This window comes from Cryptomeria japonica, chromosome 1, assembly GCF_030272615.1.
Source record: "Cryptomeria japonica chromosome 1, Sugi_1.0, whole genome shotgun sequence".
NCBI lineage: Eukaryota > Viridiplantae > Streptophyta > Pinopsida > Cupressales > Cupressaceae > Cryptomeria > Cryptomeria japonica.
In genome coordinates this window covers 493,077,784-493,100,478 of record NC_081405.1, presented here as the reverse complement: position 1 = coordinate 493,100,478, position 22,695 = coordinate 493,077,784, and positions in this window count along the sequence as shown.

The following is a 22,695-nucleotide window of genomic DNA, read 5'->3' as shown; positions in this document are numbered from 1 at the left end:
TAACTCTTTCCTCAAACCTTGCATTCCTTTCAGGACATCTAGATGTAAAATGACCAATCTTATTACATGCAAAACATTTAAAAGGTTTTTTTCCTTCATACTTACTTCCAGTTGGTCCTTTAGGTATTCTTCTAGCAAATAAGGCTTCAAGTTGCTCAAGTTCTTTATCTTCTTTCCTCGTGTCTTCTAATTATTTTGCATATAGGGCTTTCCAATCACTTTTTCTGGTAGATGTTGATGATGATGCATGAAAAGTAGGTTCAGATTTTACAGCTCCAAAAGATCCGAATTCTTCAAGCTCAAAAGCAGATAATTTCCCAATCAGAATGTCTCTATTAATTGAAGTGTTTGCCATTGTTCTTATCTCATTAATTGCAGTTGCCTTCATCTTGTAAGACGGTGGAAGGGATCTCAAGACTCTGGAAACTATTTCATCTTCACTTAGAAATCCTCCACAACATTGAATTCCCATAACAATCTCATTTACTTTTTCCATAAACACAACAATTCTTTCATTATCTTCCATTTTCAAGTTTTCATATCTTACTCGGTAACCATCAAGTTTAGCAATTTTGACAGTAGGATCACCTTGATTCAAAGTTTGCAATTTGTCCCACATAACCTTAGACGATGATTTATCAGTCAATCCCATGGTCTGTTGATCAGTAAGTGCACACAAGAGGGCTTCTCTAGCTCTGCAATAATTTTAAATATTCTTATCCAAGTCTGCAGGAGTAGGATTGCCAGATGTCAATCATAAGGTGTGTATCCTTTTTCACTGATCTCCCAAATATCTTTTCCAAGACATCTAAGATGAGTCTCCATTCAAATTTTCCATATCCCATAATTTGTTCCATCAAGCTTAGGGATTTCTCTTCTGAAAATAGTTGCCAGTGGATTAGAAGTGTTAGTTGCCATAGGATCTACCTCAAGTGATTAAGCTTCTGTAAAAGAGGACCAAAGCTCTGATACCAATTGTTAGGATAACCAGTGAACAACTGAGAGGGAGGGGGGTGAATCAGTTGTTAACAGATTATAACTTTTAATCCACCATACAACCTTAAACAAATCAAGTGCCGGTAAAACACATACAGATGTCGGTAGGAACAAATACCGGTAAACAATACAACTTAACAATTAACCAGATAATCAATGAAAAGAAACCATACCACATAACACCATGATTTATACGTGGAAAAATTGGAAAGGGAAAAACTATTGTGGGAAGCCTACCCACAACCATATGATAATTTTGCAAAAAGTATGTGTTACAATGAGGCGCCTGCACTTGCAGGAAGGCACACTGCCTATAGCGTACTATTCATTACAAAAGAGTCTCACTGACTACAAAGAGGCTACAACCATCTCAAGATAAATGGACAACAATACAATAGAGTGAAATGCTAGAAATAGCATCTACCATGCTTGATTACAGTCTCAGTTAAGCTCAATGTCGGAGGACTAAATCCTCTTCTGAATCCAATTCGATCACCAATGATCGATCAACTCCTCTGCCTGAATGATATTTCAATATTCGCACATTACATTCCTTGACCATGACCTTTCCAATAAGCATGACACTTTACAAAGAGTTTCTACCTTTAATTTATATAAACCCTAAGGCCTAAACTGATTAGGTCGGCCACCTAAAAGATATTACAAAATTCCATATTACAATGATATGCCATGTCGGCTTAAGACCAAAACAACAATAACATATTCATAAATCCTCTCGAAACATCTTGGTAAAGTGTAGAGTACACATTAGCATGATACCGATCCATAACCTAGATAGGTACCAGACCTATTATGGGTCCATCATGCCAAAGCAATGTCTTCAAGATATTGAAGAATGATCAAAGAACATCTTCAACATCCTGAAATCCATGAAGAAGCTGCACCAACACCAACTATGCATCCTGTCACAATTCCTTAATGAAAGCTCTACCGGTAAAGCCTTAAACCAGTGTCGGTAAGGGTTTACCAGAGTGTATGATAGAATCTGATTACCAAGCCAATACCAACTGAACAAAACATGCTCATGGAGCATATAACACATGAAATTAAATATACATCACTAATCCAAACATGCCGGAAGTGTCCAACAGATAGTCTCTTCTGTCGGTAACACTAGATCTTCTACAGGTAACCAAAACTTGTTTGCCGGTAACCAATCATAACAGTTAGTGTTGACATCAATGACAAAAAATCAATGCAGCACATAATCAATTCATCCATTATGCCAACACCCACATTATCCTATCATTGTAACACTTATTAGGATTTTCTCCACAATTTATTTACATGCATTTACTTTAGATTATGAGAAGTTTATATCTTTCATATCATACAAGAAACTTATATTTGATATATTTTTAGAGTTTAATGCCATATATTGTCACATGCCTTCTATAGAGGTGGCATTCTATAATACTTTGAGTGAAAGTTCAAAATTGTGTTAGATTTTAAGCCAACAAAATTGTTTTGCTCAAAACTACTTGGCACCTATGTGGCACAAAGTTTTTCGGGAAACACTCTTTCACTTGAAACTTTTGTATCAATAAAATCTTGTATTAAAATTTAAACAAGGTTTCGTTTAAATTTGGAAATTCATTAAAACTTTAGAAACTCAAAATATGGAAAATTGGAAACACACAAATATGTTGCATTTTTAAAATATAAATCATGCCACACACAAAATAAACACACTACAAACCTAAAAAATCTATGCAAACCCCAAAATTGAAAAAAACCACAAACCACAACAAAAATACTAATTGAATTTGAAACACAATTTGCAACTTTTAGCACAATGGTGATTCTTCTATGAAAGTACTTAGAATGGGGAGTGAAGGTTTTCATCCCCAAACCAATATTTGTTGCACATGGCTAATTTGAGGATAAAATTACTAAAAAAACATAGGAATCTTTTTTTCTTGAAGCTTCACAATTTTTTTTTTTTCCTCAAGAAAAGAAAAATAATACATGTTCATCCTTGAGAAAATAAATTGATAAAATGAGTTGATGAAGACAAAACCTCCTTTTTAAGGGAATGCAATATATTTAGTTACATTCTTTTCTTTTATTTATCTCCTCAAAGTACTATTAAATGATAATAAAGTATCCTTCTAAGTCAATTTTGCACCCCCATGCCCAATGAAGCTTTATTTGAATCATTTATATCAACTATTTAAATAATTAAATACAAGTTTCCTTTTAAAATGTACCTTAATTTTATTTTTGACAATTTATTTTAATTATTTAATTATTTAATTATTTTTGAAACATCAACCAATGTCTATGAAAAAAAGTAAAATAGTTCATTTATACTTTCCTAACAACTCTTCCAGCACCTTAAGTGCATATATCTCCCGTCCATAGAAAATGTCCTCTCCAAGGATGATGAACTTCTCCATGAATGTTGAAAATTTCCAAGAATATTGGAATGGTACCAAAAAATGATCATACAAGTACTCTCTCTCAAAAATTTCTTGTCCTCAAGCAATAAAAAATTCATTCATTAACTTCATATGACTAGTTTATTCCATAAATACCAAGATTCCACATAAATCTCATGAACATTCTACCATGCTTTTGTGATACCACTCTGATACAAAATGTAGTTGAAACCCTTTTATGCTATATAATGTTGTCAAACAATCTTCCAAAAATGTATTATCAATTTCATATAGATTCTAGCATGAGAAAATTGTTGTTGTCCCAACTAAGAATTTACAAATTTTGTATGGACATCCCTTTATTCCTTGATATGAAATATTTTGATGAGACACCCACATCCCATATTCTCACATGAAGACAACCTTGAGTAAAATGATATGAGTCTTCTGCCACATGTTGCATTATTTTCATCCTCTTCACTCTCTTGATGATTTTTATTAAGAAAGAAGCATTGTCATTAAACTATGCTAATATTAATGGTTTTATACCATAAGTTATAAAGACAAATATAATAAAATTATTTATCAATAGTTACTTATTTGAAAACTTCAGCAAGATGAAAGCTAGATTTAATATATGGTAAAACACCTCTTTTATGTCTAAAAGTTTCATCTAGATCCCATATCAATATTGGGAATTCCCAATTCCCAATTCTCAATCCCCCTAGTGACTTTGCTGGTTCTTGTTGCACCTTTATGTTATTGTCACAAATTGTAAGAGATGAATCAAATAATGTCTTAACACCCATCTCAAAAAGTGAATGATCAAAAGATGACTCTACATCCATTTCAAAAAGTGGGTTATAAAAATATTGAAAGTTATTTATGTCCTCTTGTTTAGACCAATATTCCTATTAATCCAACTTTTTATATACAACTTTTGATTTTTTAAAAATGATCTAAATCAAAATCTTCTTAAATCCCATCAAGATGATTTCTTGCTTGTTTTCCTTAGCCTTTTCTTCATTCTCTTTCTCCTTGAACTATTCTATAGCATCAAGCCAATCTTCTACCTCTAATAGTGTCATTTGGGTACTTTTTAATGAGTCTTTTATTTATTTAAGCTCTAATAGTGTCATTTGGGTACTTTCTAATGAGTCTTTTATTTATTTAAGCTCAAGGTGAGCTCATCAAACATTATCTTTATTTCCTTAAATGAAGTTAAGGTCTCATTTATAATTTTCATGGTCTCATGTATATATTTAATCGTATATGGATATGCCAATTTCATTGTTTACATTGCACTCTTAACTATTTGTAAATCAACAATATTGATAATTTGTTCAAGCTATTCTTTATTTAAATGTTACATTGCTCCTCCAATGAGCCTTTTTTGTGCTATTCAACTTTCTCAACACTTCATTATTTTTTGTTATCAAGAATTGTTCCTTCCAATCACCCTCATGAAACCCAATCATGCAATCAAATTTAATTTTTATTTGAATCAATGCAAAAATCATATTCTCTTCTAAGACATACCTTTTGACAGAGTATTAAAGAAACCAATATTTACCAAACATCAGTAATACATTGATGGAATTACTTGCAAAATTATGAGGTTTTTCATCTTCGAAGCCTTCACAAATCTAGAGGGTTTTCATTCTTCGGAAGAGAAGAACACATATTCATTTTGGAGAGAATATTTTTTTCTTTTCTAGAGATAAAGTCTCCTTTTATAACTTTTCAAGGGAATATAATGTTATTTTATATTCTTTTCTTTTATTTATTTCATCACAATAACATTAATAATAATAAAGTGTCATTTTAACTCAATTTCTACAATCCCATCCCTAGTGACACCTTATTCAAACAACTTACAACAACCATTTGAATAACTAAATATAAGTTTCCTTTTGTAATTATTTTTCTAATATCAATTAAAGTCTACAAAAAATATTAAAATAGGCAATTTATACTTTCAGGTAACAACTTTGCCAACACATTAAGTGCATATGTCTCCCATCCATAGAAAAGTGGTGCTCTCCAAGGATGATGGGCTTCTCCAAAAATGTCAAAACTTTCCAAGAATGTTGGAATGGACCGACAAAGGTATATTACAAAAGAAACCAATGACAATGTTTGTATGCAATCTTTCTCTCTGTGTTTGTGAAATCCTATCATAGAATGCCTTGAGGTTTTAGTTATTTTTTTCTTAATTATGTCGAAGGTGTATTACACTCACATAATGGATGCAAAAACCTATGTAAACAAAAACTAGAAGCATTAAATTTGACATCTTTGTTGCATGCCATCTTCCAACAATCTTTTGCTTTTAGTTTTTTTCATCCACCAATATAAAAATATAATAATAATGTAATCTTAATAGATTTTTTGCTTTTGTTAAGAGTTCAAAAGAAATAATAAAATAATAATAATAATTTTGTACTATATTTTTTTCTTTAGTAAAGATTGTTTTGTTTGTTTGTTTGTAAAAAGGTCTTTTTCTAAAGATTTTAATGGAATATAGAAATAACATAATCATATCTTTATAATAATTTAATATTAATTACAATATCATAATATAACAATGATTTAATATTAATTATAATATAATAATTTTTTAAGTAGAATAATGAAAAAATATGATATCTTTCGCCGTACTTTACGTATATTTCTCTAAAGATAGGTATGCTAGTATAAACATATGAGACAATGTGTGTGTTTGTAGTAAATAATTTTGACTCTAAGTTATGATTTTTTGCTTAAGTTCACTTAGTGTTGCTTTTAGTTTAGTTAGAGTTTAGCTTAATTTAGCTACTCATGCATTCACCTTAATTCTCCTAATTTTGGATTAGGGCATCTTTGTGCTTTCTTTATAAGCACATCATTGTACAATTGTAATTAAATTGGTTTAGCATAATCAATATAATTTATCAATTGTGTTTTGATTTTCATAGCTCTTTGTTTCTTTCTGAAGGGTGTTTGATTGGAGGTGATCTTCAAGAGCTGTAGGGTTGAGCGATCAATTCCTATATTGTATCAAAGCTATCAAAACTCAACATGATATTAGAGCTCAATCTTTAATTCAAGATGGTATCAAAAGGGATGCCTATTTTGCTTGCATCATTTTTCATGATTGCAAAAGCGTCTCAATTTTTGGTGGAGATTGTTTGTTTTCTTCACAATCTCTCCCCTACATGCATACGATGGCGTGTTTTATCAGTTATTAGCTTGTCAACTTTCTATTAGGGTTGGTTTTTGGCTTTGATCTCTATCATTAACTTTGTTCCATGGTGACCTTGACTTCCTTTTGCCATGCATTGAGTCCTTCATCATCTAGCCACCACTTTCTTGCTTCATTGCATGCTTCAACCATTCGACTTCTTCCATGTGACACTGTTTGCTCACATTCCTGGCATATTTGATTAAATCATGTTGGCATTGATGAACTGTGTTAGGTTGTAGCGCCTCTCTCCACCATTGACTCTGTAGTTCCTTCAGGGTGAACAAGTAATTTTTTTGGTGGCAGTGACTGCATTTCCATGTTTGGTCATTGTCCTTTTTTTTACTAGCGACTCTCGATTTGGAATCACTAACTTCTCACATGATCAACAACTAATTTATTGGTTTCTTGGCCACTTTCATTTCCCTAGAGGTTTTTCTTGTTGATTGGTGATTGGACATCATCTGAGGTATTCATTTTTTAGAGTGTCTTCCTTAGTTAGTGTTTGTGGTAGCAATTCTTCGTGCATCCCTTTTTTGTGCTGCATTGTCTTTGTATGAGTGGAATTTTTAGTTGGACCAGGCTTTTACAATAGTTGACTATTTGAAGTTTTTTGGTGGACTCCTTTGCATGCATTACATTTTTTCTAGTTTTTCATCATGGATTTTTTTTGGTTAATGTTTTTGTGTGCATGGGCGAGTCTTTGTGGTGTTCCACTGCCTTGCTTTCATGCCAAAGTAGTATTTTAGGGCGATTCTCTTTTTATCAACATTCGTTTATGCATGACTCTGAGAGTTCTTTGACATGTCTGTGGGTTTCTTTTCACATCCACAATGACATTATGGATACCACTAGAGGACGCTTCACATTTGTTAGTGAGAACCATGTTTTCACTGGCCATCGATATCTTTTCTGGTGCCTTGCGAGTTCCTGACCGCAAGAATGTTTTCTCTCCAACATGACCATTTTTTTTGGTTCACCATTGACATTTTTTAGCTGTGTACCCTAGTCGGCTATTTTTTTTGGGGGGGGGTGGGGGTGGAGCATTTTGAGAATCTTTTTCATCCACTTCTTTGTTTGTAGACACATTGAGATAAAGTGCCACTCTTGTGTATGGTTTTTGAAGATTTCAAACATTGTTGTGATTTATTTTGTACATGCACTGTATTGTTAAGTGCCATGGGGGGTTGTGTTGCACCTTTTATTTTGCCATCACATCTTTGTTTGATGAGTTTCCCTCCATGAAAACATCAAATCTTAGAGATTCTTGTCTCATGCATGTGTGCATTGGTTGCATACCCTTTATTGGTTGCATGTACTTTCTTGTGCATGTTCAAATGTTTGTTCTCCTTCATGTACTACTTGGTGATACATCAATGGACCTATCATTCCTCTCCTTTGTCAACATTATAGTGGAGGGGGGCATAGGGGATAGGGAGAGAGGCAGAGGAGGGGGTAGAGAGGGCAGTGAGAGAGGTGGAGGAGGGGAGTAGAGAGGGCGGGTGGTTATACTATTGGTACTAATGCTTCCTTGGTTTTGATCTACGTGTTTGGTATTTCTCTTGTATTTTAGTTTTGTGGAGGCAACCTTCCATCTTTTGTTGATCGGTTTTCTTCTTGGTACTATAGCAGTTTAGTCTTGCATGGTTGAGTAGCGTTGTTGGGGTCACTCATGCAAATTCATGTGCCATTTGTATCTTCAATTACTAAATGTTTGCCTTTGTTTGCTATCTATGTGTTTGAGTAGTACCATTGGGGGTACTCATATAGATTGTTTTGTTCTTGATCCTAATCATCATCTTGATTACATATAAGTTCTTCATTCAATACTATAGCAATTATGATTTGACAGTTGTCTACAACTTCTTCGTGCTTCAGAGTCCTAGTCTTTTGGGACATCATTTTAGGGGCTTCTTAGTCCTTTATTCTCTTTTCTCTCTTTTAGAGAGGAGTTTTTTCCCACTAGGTTTTTCTCCTTTTCTCTGTTTGTGAGAGATTGCATTGTGTTGGTTTGCACGTGTACCTAATCAGGCTTAGTTGCTGAGACCCATTTTTACTGTAGTGCCCCTCTATGCCTTGCTTCAGATACACACTACTTTGATTTATTAGATTATGTTTGATTTATTTATAGTATGGTTCATTTCACCGATCTATGTGAATGATTGCATTCATGTGATCCTTGTTGTTAGACTATGCTATTCAAAAAATGATTATTGCTATATTTCATTGAGTTGGATATTGATGTTAGAATTGAGATACTTATGACATAGATTCTATCTTTGATGATTCATTATGATGCATATGTGATGTAAATTTATGTCTTGATGATATCATTTGATTATTGTTGATGTGAGATTCTATGCATGGTTTGCTTGGGGTTCAGGGTGATAGGAATGATTTCGTATTACTCATTTGTGAGCTCCATACGATGTCACGATTTCCTATCACTAGTTGGGGATTAGAGATTTATATGTATATATGTATGTTTTTATACAACATGTTTTGGTGTAGGTTTGTAGGTACTAGACATCGACTCCACCTAGTTCCACAAGTCTGAGCATGTCTTTATAATTCCCAATGGTGGTAAAAGGAGACTATGCAAGGCCCAAAATATACCTAACCTTAGCCATTGTCCTAATTTAGGGACAATTATCTAATTTTCATATATCCTATCAAATTGGTCATGTGGACAATATTTGATTACCCTTTTGTTAGTAGTCAGTCTTGTTTAGATGTTAGCATTGTTTCATAATTTGTTTGAGTGGGATACATTTTATGTAATTATTAATATTAATTATAGTTTATGTGTTGTAAATTGAAGTAATGATTATTGTGGCTTTAAGTATAATTTTGATTTATTGTTGGATAATATTTAATAAATGATTTATGATTTATTGTTTATTGCTTTTTATTTATTTATTATATATCGTTTATTGTTTATTGTTTATTATTTATTGTCTATGACTTATTGCTTATTGCTTATTATTTATTGTTATTATTTACTGTTTATAAGTTATTGTTTATTATTAATTATGTCTTATTTATTGTTTATTATTAATCATGTCTTATTTATTGTTTATCGTTTATCATTTATTATTTATTATTTAATGTTTATTATTTATTGTTTATTATTTATTGTTATTGTTTGTTATTATTAATTATGCAAGTGAACATTTTATTATTTATTTACTTATTTATTCTTTTTTTGATTGTTGAGCAAGAGTCAACTTTTTATAGAAGATTTATAATTGGTTATTTATTATTTGTTAATATTATTTAATATCTACGTATTATTTATTATTTATTTATTATTTTTAGGCTTAGGGTTTTTGCTTTTTGTGTGCTTTATTTAGGTAATAGTATTTTATTTAAGGAGGATTGATTTGGAGATTATCATTATTATTTTCTTTCGAAGTTTTGAGAAAGGAATTTTTATTTGCGTCTTTAAGGAGAAATTTTGAGAACAAAAATTTACAGTGCAAATTTTCTTTTGAAGCGTGTTTGGAATTTCTTGAGCTTGGTTATTTTGAGGACTTGGTTGCTGATTTTGTGTTTCAGAATTCATCATCAACATTTTCTTCTCTCTCTTTTTCTTTCACAAGTTTTGAAGTAGGTATTCGTTTACTCTTGATTTATGTAATTTAATTTTAAATGATTCTTAGGGGTATTTGGGGTTTGCATGAATTATATTTATCATATGAGGTTGTGTTCTTAATTGTTATTTGTAAGATTTGGATTTGCATGAAAGTCATAATTTAGTTTTGTGAACTAAACTTGAATTTGGTTTATGTTGGTTCTTTTATTTGAGGATTGAATTTTACCTAAACCATAGGTGATAAGTTAGCTAGGTACACTTAGGGGGAGTGGCTCACTATGGGGGCTGGGGCCCAGAAGTGGTTGTTAGGGCAACTCATAGGTGAGTTTCGTAATAAGATAATATTAATAAATTTTGGGTTGGGTTACACACAAACAAGATAATTATGTACCCCCCTCATGCCTCGTGTGCTCGTATAGGAAAAGGGTGAGATTGGGAAGGCATGTCCATCTATTGAGATGTTAAGTTGGCAATATCCTGCATTGCCTTGTCCCCACGAAAGGAATGCACTGTTCCACATGTGTTGCCAAATGGGGGCCGGGGTCTAGAGAGACTAGCAGGGTAACCCATGTCGAGGCTATGTGATGACACTCTTCCCTTTGTGTGTCCTAGTTGCCTTTGTCAGTCTTACGTGAAACCCTCTAGAAGTTCTTTTAGATGCCCTTGATGGCTTTATGTGCTATCTATACTTGCATTCCTTGTATTATGGTATCTTCTGTCTTTGGAAGTATGCATGTCCTGATTATCCACCCTAGCCTGTTTGTTTGTGTTTGGGGCCTTGTGTCTATCTCCTTGCACGGGGGGGTGGGCCTACAGGCACCACATGGTTGGGTGATGATGCTTTTTCCACCCATTGGGAATATTTTAGAGGACTTGCACGTGAGCGACTAAGTGAACGTATACCTTATGTTTTGGAGTCTTCACATCTTGGTTATTAGATGATCTACTTTTATGATGTAATTTAGAATGCATCTTCCATAATGTTGTAGGAGACATGTAATTTGCATTATTCTATTTGTATTCAAGAGGTTGATGTTATTTCAAAAGGAAAAGGATGTGAAATATATGTGTATCAATGGATGTTTTGCATGTTTATGGGTTTATGTGTTTTTGCATGTATTCTTACTATTAATATATGTTTATCATAGGAATCTTTCTTTTGGTGTTTTTAAATGAACATAGAATAGATATTTATGTATTAAGTTAGAAATTTAAATAAAAAAAGAAATCACATGCTATGTAAATTGCGTTATTAGTTGTTTATTTTTTTGAGCTCCCTAGCAGGGGTGTTACATTTACATTCTTTCATTTAAATGTTTTTTTACTTCACCCTAAGTTTCACTTAAAGGGGGGTGTTAAAGAATTTTAATTGTTACTTGTGCTTTTTTTCTTAAGTTCACTCAGTGGTGCTTTTAGTTTAGCTAGAGTTGAGCCTAATTTAGCTCCTCATGCATTCACCTTAGTTCTTTTGTTTTTGTCGTAGGACATCTTTTTGCTTTCTTTATAAGCACATCATTGTACAATTATAATTCATTCAGTTTTGCATAATCAATATGATTCATGTTTATGGATCAATTGTGTTTTGGCCTCCATAGCTCTTTGCTTCTCTCTCATTTTATGACGAGTGTTTGATTGTAGGTGATCTTCGAGAGCTATGGGATTGAGTGATCAACTCCTATAAATTTCACTAGTTTTGTATTTCTATCGCAAAATTATCTATGATAAGGCTTTAAAAAGTGTAATGTTCATGAAAAGCATATGAAGTCTAGAGTGACATCTAATCTAAAATATGAAGTTTGTGGCATACATGTTTTGCAGTATTCATAGCTAAGCTTGAAGCTATCTATGTAAAGTTGGTTTATAAATTTAATCTATTTTCTCAATAGTGTGATTGCATTTATTTTGAACCTATATTATCTAAAGGCTACTTGGATTGGTTACCTACTGAGAGGACTCAATTTTAGACTACAATAATATTTGTTGCATTAGCTTCATGCATGGAATAATTAATATGTCGATTGAGCATAACTTGTTTGAAAGGACTCAAAATATCATAAGTATTTACAATGATTTTAGATCTTAAAAATGACAAAAAGAAAAGAAAACTAAACTTGCAAAGTATAATAAAGTAACATGCAAGGCCATTAAGTAACATGCACATCAAAAAATAGCTTCAATATCTTAGCCCATAACATTTTCCAATATTCACCACAAACCAATCTACTCAATTTTAAATGATATTTATAAAACTTTCTTGTTAAAATAATATTTATAATGCACTATTTTTTGATAATGTTATCATTTTTTCAATGTGAATTTCAATTTTGTAATAAAATAAATAATTTGTTTGAGTCACTTATTGAAGATTGTTTTATAGTTTATCTTGTTTTAAAGGAAATGGATAATCAAAGAAATCAAAGAAATCATATAAATCACTATTTGTTACTCCTTTAACTATTTATTATCAGTACTTTCAATTCTAGTGACAAGGACTACTTGTTGTGTGACCCTTTCTTAAAAATGGAATATTGTTATCACAGTGTTGTTAAACACACCTTAGGACTAAGAGGGAGGAGGCAGGGGGGGGGGGGGGAGAAATTTAGTCCAAATTTTAAAACATTTAACCTTAAAATTTATTTTTTCAAAAATACTATCAACATATATCTTTAACTTTATCAACAACAATGCAGAACAAAATAATGAAACGTAATGCACAAGAGAACACAAGATTTACATGGAAAACCCAAATAGGGAATAACCACGGTGAGAGTGAACTCACAATATATGAAATAATTTCAATCTATTTTAGGATCATTGTCAAGGAATCACATTGCCACCTAAAAGACTTGTCGATTGAGATTCACTATCCTAGGGCAAGATACACAAGGATTTGCAGACTGAAGCTCAATACTTCAAGGCAAGATACATCAAGACTTGCAGGGTAAAGCTCATTGCCCCAGGGCAAGTTACAAATAATTGAAGATTGAAGATCACTTATATAGGGCAATATACAATATCACAACATTTGAATAAACAAGATAAATTATTCTCCAAATATGAAGCTGCACTTGAACCACAGTCACAAGTAGCCAAATCCAACAACAATCACCGCCACATTTTCATTGCCTTTGCATCACAAAAATCCACAAATGATATGATCATGAAAGAACATTCACACATTTTGATTTACACACTCACATCACAACATCGTGCTTCACAACTCCAAATTGGTCTTCTATGTATGCCATCTTCTTCATTGTATACATCAATAAGGTCGATCAAAACAAAGGATAAGCATAAGTCCTATTAATCCAACCACCAAAGATAAATGTGGTGAATGTGGTACAATCCAAGAGATAGAGAGGAACTAAAAATCATATTACACTTCTCTAAGTAGCTCCAAATAATATACATGTTGATGCACTTCATCCAAGGACTATGACTAGGTAATGTGTAGATAAACAATATAACACATAACCAGTTGGCCCTAAAACATAGCATCCAAGTGAATTAACTCAATGTAGATCCCCACATGATAGAGGTAGGACCCAAATACAACTTAAGACACTCTCCAGATTTGGCATATATATAATTAAAATATCATATCACAAGTAGGAAAACAAAAACTCTATCAACTAAAACACAAAAATTACCTAGAAAGTCAACGTTAGACACAATGTAACACCACCCTGAACATTCAACACCATGCATAGCACATAAGAATATTCCCAAAACATCCAACGTCATTGTCAAATACTTCTTTCTCACTGTCACAACTATACATGCTGACACAACACAAATAGATACATAACACTTCATTGCTAAAATGTCAGAAAACACATTCCTGAATAGAACTTAATAAATCTTCTTGTAGAACACCTCAACACCTTAACTAGAATTGAGACCATGCACAAAAATTACAAGCATGTCCTCCAATTTGCAACACCTGAAACATCAATGCAAATAAATACAAAGCATGTTTTTGACCATTCAAATCCACTTTTGACAGAAAACCGGATTGTCAACAAACAACAATCACTGGCCACATTAGCTGCAACACTAGGAACCTGAAAAGATAATAGTACAATGTCCATAGAGCATAAATATTATGTTCAAATCCACAAGGCCAAATCATCAAATGCAGAGGAATGTGGAGCATTCTTCTAGCCAGACTTTAAATACTGTTTCCTAAAATATCACATCTCCTTATACTACAAACATTTCAGTAACAACATTAACATGAACAAGAGTTATAAGGCCAATGAAAGCACATCTCATTCATCATCATCATCATCATGCTAAAACTCCATAATATTATACTACCATCATTACCATCAATACCTCACACTAAATGTAGACATCAAACATTAGAAAGGCCGATATCCACAACCCAAAGCAACTACAATCAGTAATAATTATCTCCTCATATTTTACCAAAACATATCTAACATCCTAATAAAAACTTCAAGTTGACAACAGATGGCGCCACTACCAACACTCTCCCCATTGACATCAACAACTACACAAAACATCAATGACCACATAACAATTTCTCATTGTCAACAACACATCATCAAGGACAACACATATGGTCAGACATCAGGTTGACATCAATAACAACTCATACTACCAACAAGTGCATCAAAACCAAAGATTAGAAACAAACATCAAAACATGTATTTTCCTAGAATATGAAAATAAAATATTATTAGTCCCTTGAGTTTTTATTATCACTATACTTTCAACTATATTATTATGAAAGGGTCTACTTTCTACACGACCCTTCCTTAAAAGTGGAATATTTAAATTAGAGTGCATCAAGATCAAAGATTAAAAATGGACATCAAAACATGTATTTTCTTGGGATAAGAAAGTCAAAGATTATGAACATCAAAACATGTATTTTATAGTTTAAATTATATATTTTAAGTGAAATAGATATATAAAGATCAATATTTGTTAGTCCTTTAACTATTATTTATCACTATACTTTCAACTTTATTCTAAATACAGGGACTACTTGCTATGTGACTCTTATTTAAAAGTGAAATATTATAATCAGAGTGCATAAAGGCTAAATATTGAAAGCTAACATCAAAACATGTATTTTACTGGGATAAGAAAGTCAAAACATGTATTTTTAATAAGAAAATACATGTTTTAAAATCATCAATCAAAACATGTATTTTCAATATGATTTGGGACATTTCACTTGATTATCTCTATATCTCTCTTTACAAATGCATCATCCAAAAATGCCTTTGTGACCCTCTCTACACCGACCTTCTTTGAATTGAATGAATTCAACCATGATTGATTAAAAAAATAGCTAAGTACAAATGCTCTACAAGGTGAGGAAGATAGTTGCAAACCATCACACCCATTCACACAAGCTCTTTCCCCATGGTGTGATATATCATCAAGGTAAGAACTTGAGGCTGATTTTAGATGTATTTGGTGATGAGCTTGCTTTCATCCACCTCAAATGTCACCCAATCAATTTTTCTTATGTCCTACAAGATTAAGGCCAAGGAAACAGATAGTGCAAGGGCTTCAAAGTAGTGTTGGGTACCTCTCTAAAGAAATCACCCTACCACCACATATACTACTACAATGTTGGTTACAACCCAAGCCACATTTTTAATTCCCACTTCTAAAACGATCTCGTCTAACATTATACTAACATTTTCTATAGTTTTAAATTTTTTTGAGGAATCTATGTACCCCAAAAGTGTCATCTCACCATTTGAAGCCTCTAGAAAGTTGATGAGGGTGTAATCCCTTCCATCTAAGAATCAATTTGAAAATATGGTCCATCCATACTTGCATCGTTGCCTATTTGCACTTCCTAAATTATTGTCTTCATTTCTAGTTGTGTTTCCACCCTCATCTTCTCAAGTCAGTGAAAGTAACATGAAATGATTGCAAACATATTATTTACCTCTTCCTCTTTCTTCCTTTTCGCATTTTTGAATCCATCTTTTTCACTTTTCTTGCTCTCTCTGAACTCTCTTAGCTCTCACAATACTCAAGTTTTATACAAAATACTTTAGAGCTCTCTCTTAAGTTTTCTTTCTTCTGAGCTTCCTCAAGGATCTACAAGTTATATTATTCTTATTATTGTGCTCCAAAGAATCTTGGTATATCACAACCCTTCTCTTTTATATTATTCACTAATTTTACATCTGGATACACCTCGAATAAGAACACACAATATTTTCTATATATTTCTATAGTGTCGTAATTTGTAACCCTACACAATTTACAAAACCTTTTGTGCCCCTACTTTACTGTGTCCCATCTTAGCTCTCACTCGGGTCCATTTACAAGTTTTTAACCTCAAAACTAATGTCATCTTTCTACATGGTCATTTGAACCCTAGTATAGAGTTGTGTGCTCTTCATTTCCCACTTTTGCCTTGTTTTTGGTGTACAAGGGTGGTTGGGGCACCTTTGTTTAGATAGGGGTTCCCGAGGAGTTCTTGTACTCCTTAAACAAGACCGATTTTAAATATGTTAATGCAATTCCCCTTCATGGTGATTTCAGATCTCAATGTCTCCATTTGATCTTTGGAGATTGGCCTAATTGGTAAATTATCCTGTGAACCCTATATAAGATCATCCTCTCAATTCTACGTCCATCCCCTAGCAATATCAAGCATATTCAAGCATTCAAGGCACCATTATATCCCACCATAGGCATCCAAAATTTCAAACATATGGATAAACAAACTAAATCAATATTTATGCAAGCATGTGTTTATGATTGAGTCTCTTATGTTTAATCATGCTATTTCATTAACACTTGTGATTAAATTCAAAGAGCATTGCATCATCACCCATTATAGATTCCAACAAATCTAATGTATATCATTCAACATTTACTTCAATATTTCCATTTTCAATTTCATTTTAATTTAAGGATTAATTCCATACCTAGGGTTTGACTTAGGAAAACCACTATCAACAACACCATTTCCCCTAGATTCTCATGTGTAGGTAGCAAATATAGAAGCTACAAATGAAGGTTATGATACAGGAGACAATGACCAACAAAATCTGATTTTTGTAGGAGCAAAACATGGAGGACAAAGTTTCCCCACACCACCTTGTTTGACGAATTTCTTACAAACTTTTAGGAGAATATTTTGAATGATATTATGATTGTGAAAGTTTCTTATTTGTCCACATCTAACAGTTGGAGGACAAGGTAACCCCAAGTCACCTTGTCCTATACTTTTAGGCTAAATTTTAGACATAGGTTCCTCTTTGTGCCCTTACCTTAATCTAGCTCTGTGTCTATATACCACATCTGTAGCCCAATGTTTATGTTATTTTTGTTGGATATTGTTAAGAAGTTTGCTGGAACAATGTTTTGTCACTGATGTCAACATATTCTTCTGTGTGTTCTAGTGTTGTAGTCAGATTAAATGAGTTGTTTTGGTTAATGTGTTGTAATTGAGCTTTTGTGGTTTAATGGGCTTTGAGATGCTTATCTCTAGTTGATTCAACATAATGTTTTGTGATCCACATGATGATTTGATCGAGCTATGAGGTCCGGTATTGAGGTTTACTTTTTCAGTTGTTCGTGTTATTTCGTATTCTAGTTTTCACTCTGCATTACTCCGAAATTGCAGTGTCTTGGTTTGCAGATTTGGCAAAGTATTTGAGACATTCAGGTGTGTCCTCAATTCTGGTGGTTCATGATTTGGAAATCCACAAGCGAATCTTTCAAGTTAACAGTTAATTATGTTGGTGTTCTTGAGCTCCGATAAAGAGATGATGATGATTCTAGTAATCTGAATTGTTCCGGTTGTTGTGGTGCGATTCACATTGTTTGTGAATGTTCCTAGATCATTTTCTATCCATGTTGGTGGTCTGTATTGATCGTTGTGCGCATTGTTGATCATCTTCTTGATTCAGTGGTGTTCTTCGTGTTATGCGACATTTTATGGAGTTGTAGCGTGTTGCGAATGTTCAAGGTATAATTATTAGAGGTGTTTCATGATTGCAGTGGTGATTTGGGTCCAAAATATGTCTTAGCCAACATTGTTTTGGTTTTCATGTGTATTGGAGATCAGATTGAGCCGACTTGGTATTACACATTTCATTTGTGTGTTATGCACTTTTGGGCCAATAGGTAGAAGATCTAATTTTATGTTGTGGATATATAAGAGCGATTGATATGGTCATTTTGGTGGTGGATGAGGATCGTGGTTGTGTGGAAAATTATTATATGCAGTTTCATGTGTGCAAGTAGAAGATTGGTGCTCCAGAATGCATCAAAACAACATATCAGAGCACAATGTGTTGCAAAGTGTGTAGTTTGATATATGAGCTTAATTGAAACTATTCCCAAGCATTTGTAGATGCTATTTATTAGTTCAACCACTTCAGTTGTCTATTGTAGTAGATTTGTAAGGCAGTGAGCCTTCCTCAGGGTTGTAGCCCTTCTTGTATTTGAGTAGTGAGCTCTAGGCAGTGAGCCTGAATGCATGTTCATTCCCCATTATAATATTTATATACTTCTAAAAAGGTATATTAATATTGTGGGTCTCAATCCTACCGTGGTTTTCCCTTAACCGGGTTTCCACGTAAAAAATCTTGGTGTTGTGGTGTTATGAGTATATGCTTTATGTTTATGCATCTTTCCTTTCTTCATATGTGCTATGTGGTTATACGATCAGTTTAATAAAGTTAAAGATTGTGGACCACTGATTCACCTGCCACAGTGTTGCTTCATTCCTACAATTGGTAACAGAGCCTAGTTCCTTAGAAGGATTCTAACAACTTGAGGTTGGTTCAAGAAGGTATGTTAATGGAGTCTGGTAGTTTGAAACATCAACTTATTGTTCCTCTTGATGATCTTGATTAGTCTAAAGCTCAAGTGTGGGAATTGAAAGGGAATTTGAAGGATGATGGTATGATGAAAGAATAAGGATCCGGTCAACTACTGAGGAGGGGGGGGGGCTGAATCGATAGACAGAAAATTGATATAAACTTTTACCAATCTCAAAATCAACCTCTCAAAGTAAACTCTAAACTGACAAGTTAAACCACTGAACTACAAATGCAATATCACTGTCAAGATAAACCAGTTGACTGTTATAACAGATTAACAGTAAACAACTTGAAACTCACAAACAAAGAGCTTTTTAGTGGCGAATCTTCGCCAATTGGCGAATTCTGGGCGAATAGTCTGGGGCAACATCGTGGTCAAATCACCCAGAATTTCGGGGTTAATGGTACATTGTAGAATCTGGCTTCGCCATAGACCACACACCGTTGACGTGCATGCCCGTAATATTCGCCTAGAATCACTCGAACATGGGTATTAGATCACCTCCGTTATTTGCCAGCAATAGTAAAATGACCACGTACCCAGGACCTGATTCGCCAATGGTAAATTAAATGTTCATTGCACGCGTCGACCAAATTCGCCAATATCAATTAAAACATTATAAGCATTCGAGGACCCATTTCACCCCGCTTAAATTAAATGTTCATTGCATGCCCACACAATTCGCCAAAAATACAATTAAATTAAATGTTTATTGGCAAATGCGATGCCTGGGCCCCTGGCAATTCGCCAAAAATGCAATCATGGATTGCTATAAATACACTCTTTCTTACACTCCTTACAATTTGTTCGTGTCTGATTAGTATATTGGGAGCTCTCGAGTCTCGATTCACATTCCGCAAATTGAGTTGGAAAGTTAAAGTTCATTCACATTATAGGGCGAAGGGCCAACGTTACAATCCTCCAACACAGGCCCAGACATTCCTGATTCCTGATTCAGAGAATTGAGAAGGTATAAAGGTGAGTAATCATTTCTTCATACTTGATAGTATTAGTTTTAACTTTTAATTCGTAGTGAGAGGTCAAGACTCAAGATGTCACAGTCAGACATGGGTGAGACTCCTCAGGGTGGTGAAGGGATTGAGATGTCACACAAGGGTGAGACTGAGACTCCTCAGGGTGGTGAAGGGATTGGGATGTTAGACAAGGGTAAGACTCCTCAGGGCGGTGAAACTTAAGGGATTGAGAGGCCATCAAAATGCCCAAAAATTAAACTTAAAGATACTACCATAAAGTCTTTCTTTGGAATTGGCAAAGTTTCTGGTCCATCAACTTCTGCAGTTGCAGAAGCCATTCACAGTAGCTCACCACCACCACAAGGTGGGATTGTCATTGAGTTAAATGCATCAAATGAGGGTGACAATACTGACACGACATAAGATGTTGTAAGGGATACACATAATGAGATAATTCACTCAGATACAAATGCTAGTACTGAAGATGATGTTGGCAGGAAGAAAAGAAAAAGGAAAGTAAAACTGGGGCGAGAGTGGGAGATGATAAGGAGTTTTAAGATTGATTGGGTAGCAAAGTACCCATTCATTGAAATGGTCCCAAACAATGATGAACAAACAACAAAATGCAGGTGTAAGATTTGTAGCTGGAAAACTAAAAGAGAGAAGAAGATGCAGCTAAAGCTTGACACCATAGAAAAGCATATTGGTAAGGTTTATGAAAAATAGATCATAGACAAAAACGAAACACGAGTAGTAAGATGGAAATCAAAGGAAGAATGTCTTCATGTTAAGTATGTCGCGGAATATGAAGAGAATAACCACAACATGACACTGATTGGCAATACTGGATTTGGAAGTACAATCAAGGTTGGGCTTGAACATGCAACGAAAGATGCAAACTTGGCAAAGACTGTTCAGATGAGTGTTGTTTTTCATATTATGTCGAGAGGGCGTCCTATGAAAGATTTCCTAGAATTTAGTAATTTATTATCTTTTTTGAATGTTCCTCACTATCCTATGTCACATTGGTCAATAAACGCTGGATGGGAAATGACAAACTGTCTCGCTGAGGTGGAAAAGCAAAATTTACAAGAGAGTGTAAAAGAGTCAAATTTCATTTCATTATCCATAGATGAAGTTACTGCGTTAGATAACACTGCTTGGGTTTGTATGCATGTGTATACCGTAAAAGAACACGTCCGTCAAGCTCATCTACTCTGTGTTCATAAAATGATGAGCAATTCAACAACAAAAAAATTATATTTGGAAGTTAAGAAAACTTTGAATGAAATTGCTGGTATGGATGACTTGACAATTGCCAAGAAGTTGGTGTGTGTTGGAGCTGCAGTAATGCAAGGTCAAAGGACCAGTCTTTGCACAAGATTACAAACTAGTATTGCACCATACATGGTTGGCATTCACTGCATGGCCCATCGAATGAATTTAGTATATAGAATTATAAGCAATTTCCCTACAGTGTCAAAAGTTGAAGATCTGGTCCATGAGCTCCACTCATACTTCTGCCGAAGTCCTAAACATTTTGCAGAATTTCAGATTTTTGCTGAGGGAGTAACAGGGGGAAACAAGCTTCTCAAGGATGTTGAGACCAGATGGATCTCCTTGCATGGACCAGCGGAACGAGTTCTAACAGAATATCAATCCTTGATCGAACTAATGTATGAGCAACGCCTCACAGTAGACAAAGCTCCTGATCTCTTACATAAGTTAAGTGATATAGAGACTCTGTTAACTTTAGCTAGTCTTCTCCCCATGCTGGATTCAATGAACAAACTTGTTAAGAAAGCCCAAGATAGAACTATGTATATCAATGAGTATAGCACTCTATGTAAAATGGCATGCTTGAGCCTGGATGGTGTATATTCAGATCTAACAGGGCGAAGCCCAAATTTTTTTAGGTGGCAGATAATTACAGATTTGAATCATGCTGAAATTTTTTTACATTTCAATACAAAAAATGAGTTATGTGTCTTTGTAAAAAGATTTCAGATACCAATGCACCAATCTAAGACGGGAAAGCGAGGCAGAGCACTACCAGTTAAAAAGGAAGATTTTGACAGGATTGTTAAATCTGTTAGTGATAATTTGAAGTCTATTGCATATGAACTTTCAACTGAGATTCATGAAAGATTCCCTCGAGAAGAAATACTTGAAGCCATGGGTTGTGTGTATCCTCAATTTTGGCATTCAATTGGAGATAATCCAAATGATGCAAAGATGTATCATAAAAAACTAGAGGAATTGATATTGACATTTTCAAAAGATGCATATTGCAATGGACAACCAATAGAAGGAATTTTAAATTCAGATCATCTTAGAAAACAATGTAAATAGTTTGCATTGGGTATGAAACAACAATTGGTTAACTTGGAGAATCCATTTGAACCTAGATCAATCACAAGGCTTTGGAAAATGATAGATCAAAGTGAAGCATTGCGTATTGCAATACCAGAATATTTGAAACTTGTTGATTTATGTCAAATAATGATAGTGGGGTCGGTGGAAGATGAGAGAGTTTTTCAGTGCATTAGGGCTTTTGAAATCAAAGATCAGAAAAAAATTAGACAAGAATTTGGAAACTTGCTTGAGGTTGTTTGTAACCCAGTATAATGTTAGAGATTTTCCATATGATAGGGCACTGGCAAT